Source organism: Nomascus leucogenys, chromosome 15 (assembly GCF_006542625.1).
Source record: "Nomascus leucogenys isolate Asia chromosome 15, Asia_NLE_v1, whole genome shotgun sequence".
NCBI classification, from domain to species: Eukaryota; Metazoa; Chordata; class Mammalia; order Primates; family Hylobatidae; genus Nomascus; species Nomascus leucogenys.
The window spans coordinates 66,668,289-66,676,684 of record NC_044395.1 but is presented as its reverse complement, the minus strand read 5'-3'; the positions used below and the strand labels follow the sequence as shown (position 1 = coordinate 66,676,684).

Below are 8,396 nucleotides of genomic sequence, written 5' to 3'. Positions count from 1 at the left end.
TGAACTGGAAATGGTGAGAATAAATGTTCACTACAATATCCTTTATACAGAAAAGAAGGCAAAGCCCCATAAAGAAATTACTGTGAAACAATATAGGTGCTTAGACGTAGACTTGAAACCAGATTGTGGATTTCATGATCCCAAAGGTCCATTCTGCCATCTTTCTCTAGGCCCCGTCTCAGCAAGTCTTTAGAACCCAAACCCAGTAAAAACAACGCACCAGCCATATCTCATTGACAGGTGTCTAACTTTAACAACTGCCAACTATTTCAACCATGCTAATCCTCAACCATTCCAGCTTCATGACCTTCACGCTGATGGGCGTACTGGCTTAGAGTCACAGCACTTGTGGCTATCTGTTCCTTTCTTCTCCATGTTTTTGGCTATCCTCATTGGCAATGGTTCTATCGTTTTCCTGGTGACCACAGAACCCACACTTCATTCACAAATGTACCTGCTTCTGGCCCTACTGATGGTGGCTGACCTCATATCCACTCTGGCTGTGGTGCCCAAACTCCTCTGCCTCTTCTGGTTCAATGATCGGGACATAGCTGCCAATGCCTGTTTCACTCAGATGTTTTTCATCCATGGATCATCCGTGGTACGATCAGCCCTCCTTGTTTCCATGGCTTTTGACCGCTTTGTGGCCATATGTGAGCCCTTACGCTACAACATAATTCTGAGCCGTTCTTTAGTTGGACGCCTGGGACTGCTGGCTCTTGCCAAGGGTGTGATCCTTATCCTGCCCATGCCTCCTCTACTTCAAAGATTACCCTTCTACCACACAGCCATTCCTCATACCTACTGTGATCACATGGCTGTGGCGAAGATGGCCTGTAACCGCACCAGGCCCAATCGTTATCTATGGGCTCTTCATGATCCTGCTTGTGGTAGGACTTGATCTGCTGCTCATTGGCTTCTCTTATGCCCTCACCCTATAGGCTGTGGTATGCCATCTCGAGATGCCACCTGCAAAGCCCTCAACACCTGCTCAGCACACCTCTTTGTCATCCTTGTCACTTATGTGCCTGCACTCTTTTCCTCTGTCACCCACTGCATTGGTCACAATATCTCACCTCATACCCATATTCTCCTTGCCAATCTCTACCTTCTCCTGCCCTCAATGCTCAACCCCGTCATCTATGGTATAAAGATGAAGGAAATACGGGGCAAGGTGACCAAATGCCTGTGCAGAGGAATTGCATAGACTGTGGGTCCCAGCAATAAACCCGTGAGTAAGTGAACAATAAGGCCAACTGATAATGCTTTTGCCCAACCATTCAATACCCAGTTGTATCTCCATATGAGCTGTGGGAAAAATAAACCATGGATAAGTGATTTTCTTTTTCTTTTTTTGTGGGGGCGGGGGGGTGGGTGGAGTTTACAAGAAGGACCAATGTATGTGTACTTTCATTGAGTTATGGACTACAAAAGGGAGGGCCTAAGCTATCTCTTTCTATTATGCCTATTTACCAGGGACATTCTGATGGCACGGGTCTCCTGATGACATTCACGTCTGTGTTTTGTTCATGTTCATCAATTACATACAATATTGCTCTGCAATGATCCAAGGTCATGTTTCCTTGTCTTGGTGAAGACTTTATATTTGCTTCAGTCTTCTTTATATTTTCTATTTCTCAAATTATCTGTGTCTATTTCTAACTAGTATCTTTTTGCTGAAAGGAATGCAGTACTTATTATCTTAGTACAACACCTTGACATGTAATAACTCTTCAGGCAACTGACCTTTTCATCAAAAATATTTTAAATGAAATAGCAATGTGGTATGTTCACAGTACTGACAGGATAATTGTGATGATATGGATGCAATGACAAAAACGAAGGAATTTGAGGATGACATACGTAGGCTGAACTCAGGGACTGCTGAGACACATATTTCAAAAAGTTTTATTGCAAAGGAAAACATGTATTTATACATCTAATTCAAAAGACTTCCATGACCAGGAACTTCATCTTTAAAAAACATATGTGAACATGAAGCCACCTGTTCTTGAAGTGTATTCCACAGTGACTCAGATTATGTACAAAGACTAACTTATATTGTTTTGGTCAAGCATTGCTTTGTTGATATGTTTTGAATCACTGTAATGAGTGAAATTTCTATCTAATCATTTAAATACACAGTTATCATTGGATCAATTGTACAACGTAATAAGACAAATAAAAGATTGGGTATTTAAGCAGATAAAAGTTAAAATTAACAAATATTAAATTGAAACTGCAGAATATAGGAACTACTGAGAAATAGTATAATCACAGCTTTAGCACAATTTAAACATATGTGATTAATGAGTTTAGAATCAGGAGAAAGAATCCAATATTTCTAAACTCCTTTCAAATCTAAATCACTGTATTTGAGATTCTTTAAAAGACAATGACATGGAGAATAAGTGTAATGTATGTACTCTTTATCCCTAGCCATGACTTCTAACAAATTCTTATCTCCTCTCTATTCTGGTGAGCTAAACAATCTATAAATTCTAAGAACATCTTTACTTCCTGTGATCTAGAACAGAGAGGTTCCTCTTTGCTGATTACTCCTTTCCGTTGGGTTTCACCTAGTCTTGCCTAGCCTTTAGAGTAGGAAGATGACTCCAAGCAGGAAAAACATCATTTTATCTATATAAGAGAGTAATCAAATTCTATCCAGCCAGTCCTGTTGTTAATTCTCTTAGATAAGAAATGGCCTAATTTACTCTTAACTATGAAAGTGTTTTTATGGAGACTGTGTTGGGAAAAGTTGGCATGGAAGGAGGAAAAGAGGTAAAGTCAGTGATATGGTTGGGCTCTGTGTCTCCACCCAAATCTCATGTCGAATTGTAATTCTCAATATTGGAGGAGAGACCTGGTGGGAGGTGACTGGATCATTTCAGCAGATTTCCTCTTTGCCGTTCTTGTGCCGGAGTTCTCACAAGATCTGGTTGTTTAAGGGTGTGTAGCACTTCCCCTTCGCTCTCTCTCTCACTCCTGTTCTGCCATGGTAAGATGCGCTTGCTTTCCTTTCGCCTTCTGCCATGATTGCAAGTTTTCTGAGGCCTCCTATCCATGCTTTCTGTATAGCCTGCAGAACCATGAGCCAATTAAACCTCTTTAATTCATAAATTACCCAGTCTCAGATAGTTATTTATAGCGGTGTAGGAATGTAATAACATAGTCACATCATTATTTTATGTTAGACTCTTTGTGCCTTTTTGTTCTCCATAAGCCAGATCTCCCACTGAAGGTAGAGCATGGAGAGAGGATATATGTCTAACACCTTCAGTCACCATCATGATTAGCATGGCAGAGTTCAGAGAAAACTAAAAAAAAAAAGGACTGAATATTCTACTCTCATTAAAATATAATCCCACTGATGGAAAAGAGTTATAGCATTCAAATCTTGGAAAGCAGGTGAAGATACTGGGTGATAAGAAACCCTAAGAAAAATTCAGGACTACCGCTAAGGTTGGGGTATTTCTGTCCTAGAAAAGGAACGAATAAAGGGTTCCACATTTTCTTCCTCATATTCTATTAATTCCAGCAAAAATACCAACTCTTTAGGTGGTTCCATGATAGTTATTCCAGGTATTTTTACATAAAATAGCTCATTGAATTATTTCAAATTTAACTCAAGTTATATAATAACATCTATTTTGCAGATTAAGTTACGAAGGCTCAATTTCCTTATGTAAGTTACACTTACTGGTAGTGAGTAGTTAGCCTGGATTCTAATCCTAATATATCTAATCATAAGACATCTTCCCATTCTATTATGCCTATATTGTCTTTTTAAAGACAACCAAGAATATAGAATGAAGAAGTTGTGGAGCAAGACTAAGTGGAACAGTTAGCAAGAATGGCTTCAGTCATAAACACAAGGCGACTATTGTGTGCCTACCTCATTCCTAATACCAAAAACTAATTCAACTTTGGTGTATAAACAGTTGCAATCTATTTGGAGAAGTAAAAATATCTTCCTTGTCTAGTTATTCATTTTTTAATGTTCCGCCTGAACTTCATTCAATTTCCACTCTTCTGAGATGCTTGTTGTATCACTAGGAGTTAGCTTTGATGGAGTGTGTCATCCAATATCCATTGCCATCTGATTTATGATAAGGTTTGCCAAAGAAAGCTATGTGAGTCTCAGTCCTCAGAAAAAGAGACAAGATTACAAATACAAGAATTTTGAAACCAAATAAAGAAGTGAAAGTGAAACACCTGTGTGGAAGGAAAAGGGAAACAGGGTAGGCTGGGAAAGACATATTAGAAAGTTATTGTTGGTCTCTGCTGCTGACAAGTTGAGTATTCAGTGGGAGTTCATGCTGTTGAGTTCACATGCAGCTTCCATCTCTGCCACCATGGTCACTATGTGCCAGTTCTACAGCGGCTGATGATGAATACTGGCTAATGTCATTTTGACTAAGTCATTTTGTCTACTTAGTTGTCTTTGGATGTGGATGTATTTTGGTATTTTGATAGTTATTAACATGTAACACAAAAGGCTTCAAATTTTATACCCATTCTCATATATTCGCCACATGCCTTTGACCCAGATCTTCTTGCCTTCAATCTTTATTCCATTTACTTTCATAACCCCAACCAGGCGTCCAGGCTATTGGGCACTGTCCAGGCATTTTTATTCTCACCGTAGGCCACTTCTTTCACTCAAAACCTATGGCTTTTGCACTGCTCACAGCTCCACCCATTGGAAAGATTTTTTTCTCTACTGTAATTTGGGGCCGGCCATGCCTGAATGTGGCTGCAAAGCAAACTCCATCCCTTTTCTTCTTGCACCTACTTACCAAGGTGGCCAATAAGTAAACCTTATAACCTTATTCAGGCTTTTTTCTCTTCCTTGGTTGGTCATTCTAGACCCCCTTCTCCCTCCCCAGGTATAAGTGCAAACCCTGGAGAAGCACTAGTGCAACTCAGTTGAGTAACATTGGTGTCTGGACTTCTTGCTCATGCAGTCTATTTGTGCCCTGTGGTCCCGCTCAGGATCAATTCTGATGTATTATTTACATCTAATGATGGACTGCTGACTTCATAACTTGATGGGTCTGACTTTATAACTTGGCAGGTCTGACAGTACCTTGGTCACTATAGGAAGTTCTTGACAGATAGTCACTGCCTGATATATTGCTGTGAAATGAATTATCCCTAAACAAAGCAACTTAGAACAAACAACACTTATTATCATGTAGAGTTGTTGAAAATAAGAAGTGTGGGAGCAGTTTGACAGTTCTAGTTCAGGTTCTTTCATGAGGTATGATATAAATATGTGGTATAATGATATAAATATACCAGCAAGGGTTAAAGTCATCTTAAGGCTTGAATGAGACTAAAGGATCCACTTCTAAGAATATATACCCACATGACTGTTGACTGGAGGCCTTAGTTTCTTACCACATAAATCTCTCCATGAGGCTACTGAAGTATGCCCATGGAAGCTGGTTTCCCCAAGAGTTAGTAATCTAAGAAGAGAGAAAAAGCTACAAAACCTTTTATGACCTATTCTCAGGTACAATCTAGTGTCATGTCTGCCATTTTCTATTGGCCATTTAGAATAACCCTGATATAATGTGTAACTGGACTAAAAAAGGTCTTGTGTACCAGGAAGCATGAATCACTGGGTGATATCATGGAATATGGTTACCAAAGTGTCTATGTTCAAGTATTTTATCTCTTCCAAGTCTCAGTAATATACCAAGAGCTGTTTATCAAAAGGCAAGCAAGCCTCTGCTGCAGTTGATACGGTCTTACTCCCAAATCCCAGGATTCTTCACTGTGATACTGCTACTGGAATTTGCCATTAGTTCCATCCTGCATCTTGTCCCACAACTGATACCCAGTAACAGGTTTACCAGATCATGTGGCCCAAGCAGCAGAGATGATTGTACAATGGCCTGGACGTGCTGTTCCTGGCCTCCAGTTGAAGTTACAGCCTCCTATGTCACCCACTATTCGAACTCAAGTAATTTTCCTATGTGTGGGATGTGTCACCCAGACTCTAAAGGTTATTATTAAGCTGTGTTTCTTTATTCATGGAGGTGCAGGAGAGTATGAAAAATACATCAATTTGACTTTTGCTTTTGAGGGGATATCTTGGTATTTACCTGATCCCTGCACCCTTAAAAACTTTACTGAAGTGGCTAGTTCTTGCATCTTCATAGGATTTGGCTTTTACCATTGGAGTGCGTGTATCTGAGAAAGTCCTACAATATTCAGGCAATCTCACTCATCTTGTCCAACAATTCAACATGATGTTGTCAATGTTATGGATCCGCGTGATATTTTGTGGGATGTCAAGCAGTCTAGATCTCTGTGGACTGTGTCATGATATACAGCAGTAGAGTTAACATAGTCTTGAAACAAAACTATAAATGAATATTGTTTGTCCCATGTGAATGCTGTTTGCGATTCACTTTTCTAATTGGAATAGGAAAAATGCATTTTACAAATCAATGACTACATTCTATGTACATCAGGGCTTAAGTATACTGTTCTATCTGTGATACCACATCTGGCACAATAGTTGCAATCAGTTTCTACATAAGTGTAAAATAGTCCATAGTTATTCTTCAGGATTCATCTACATTCTGCATGGACCAGAATTAAACAGATATGTGATAAGCACCACAACCCTGACACCTTTTAAGTCTTTAATGATGATACTAAGTTTTAACATTCTATTTCTGAGAAAGTAAGTTAATTCTTGCTCATCTATCCTTTATGTTCTAGCACTTTCAATCAAGCATCCTCAAAATCCAAACCCAAGGGTTGCCTTTGGCTCCTGCCAATACATGCCAGCTAGTTCTTATAATTCTTTAGATGCATATCTCCTTTATTCTCTGATGAGATCTAGAGTGTACCTACCTGTGTTATGCAGTAACGTAGCCTTAGTTACAAGCCTGGCAGCCAGGAGAAGGGGAGGAAGCATGTCGTGAGGAAGTGCCTGTTGTCTTTTGGGGCATTAGCTTCTGGAGCATCATCCAGTACAGAAGTAAACTGGACCTCTGCAGAGATCTCTGCATGTCTAGAATGTCCAAAAAACATTATTGAGTCAATGTCTTCAGAAGCACCCATCTAGATAATAATGACTCTGTCCCAGGTTTCCAAATTCTAGTTTTTCTTTACCAGCATCTTGACCTACACATAATAGAACCACTTTAGTTGAATGTTTAGACTTCACTGGATCCCTGTGAGTCTTCCAAGTAAGACTTCACCTGCCATTGACTGTGTATACCCTTCCACTATAGGTGATAAAAGCCTCTTCATATATTACCACCACTGAGGCTCTCTGGTTCTTACAATTAGCTATTAAGTGTTAGTGGCTTTGAGTCTCTCATCTTTCAAAACAACACCAAACTAAGTCACCAATAATCAGTAAACTCTATTATTTCTGTAGGCAATTCTTCCTCCATATATTTCAAATGGCTGTATCATCGCACTTACAACATTTACTTCCACTGGTGAAATAGCAACTGAACCACCACCTCTTATCAGGAACTATCCTGCCCCATCTCAATCAAGAGAGCATCCTCTGCCTGCCAGACGGAAAGTCCCAGTTCCTTATCTGACTACTTGTATCACTCTCAGGATTACTAGTATCAGTAAGAATCTTCAGCAAAGCAGATGCCAAGATGGGATTTACCATATAAGAATTTAATCAAAGAAACACTGTGTGAAAGAAAACAAGGAAGCAAATCATCATAGTTTGGACAGCAGTCACATCACAACAGAAGTTCAATCCCAAATTAAGAAGAAAGAAAGAGAAGTTTTGGCCAAAGTATCTTAGATTGTGATGCAAAGCCAAAGTCAGATGACCAAGGAGCCTACCAACGTGTCCCACATTCCCCAGTAATGAGTTTCCTTCAGCATGCTTGCCACACTCAGTCATAGTGGAGAGTAGCCAATGGGAGGCATCACTTTGATGCAAATTCAATGACAGATTTCAAATTGCAGGAGTTAGGCACTTCAGTCAATTAGGCTCCCTGTAGTAGGAGGCCTCTGCGGCACATTCATATGGCCATCATAGGACACAAAAGAATTTTGAGGGCAAGAGAAGAGCGAACCCTGAGTAATTATTCCCCACAATCTCTTTGTCTCTGACTCCTTTACTCCTTTAAACCAGGTGTCAGCAAACATTTTTCTGTAAAGTTTCAGAGAGTAAACATTTTTTGCTTTGCAGGTGATATTGTTTCTGTCACAACTAATCGGCATTTTCACTCGAGTGCACAAGCAGCCATAAATTATTATGTAAGTAAATGAGTCTGTCTGTATTCCAATAAAACTTTATTTATAAAACAGGCAGCAGGCAAAACTTAAATCACAGACCACAGTTTTCTAATCCCTGCTCTATAGCCATGGTATTGTTGATAAAAATGAAGAATCGG

General features: G+C 39.6%; 1 pseudogene; it reads left to right on the top strand.

The window, feature by feature from the left end:
- Positions 1–275: 275 nt before the first annotated feature.
- LOC100580651 lies at positions 276–1,207 on the top strand (annotated as a pseudogene).
- The last annotated feature ends 7,189 nt before the right edge of the window (positions 1,208–8,396 follow it).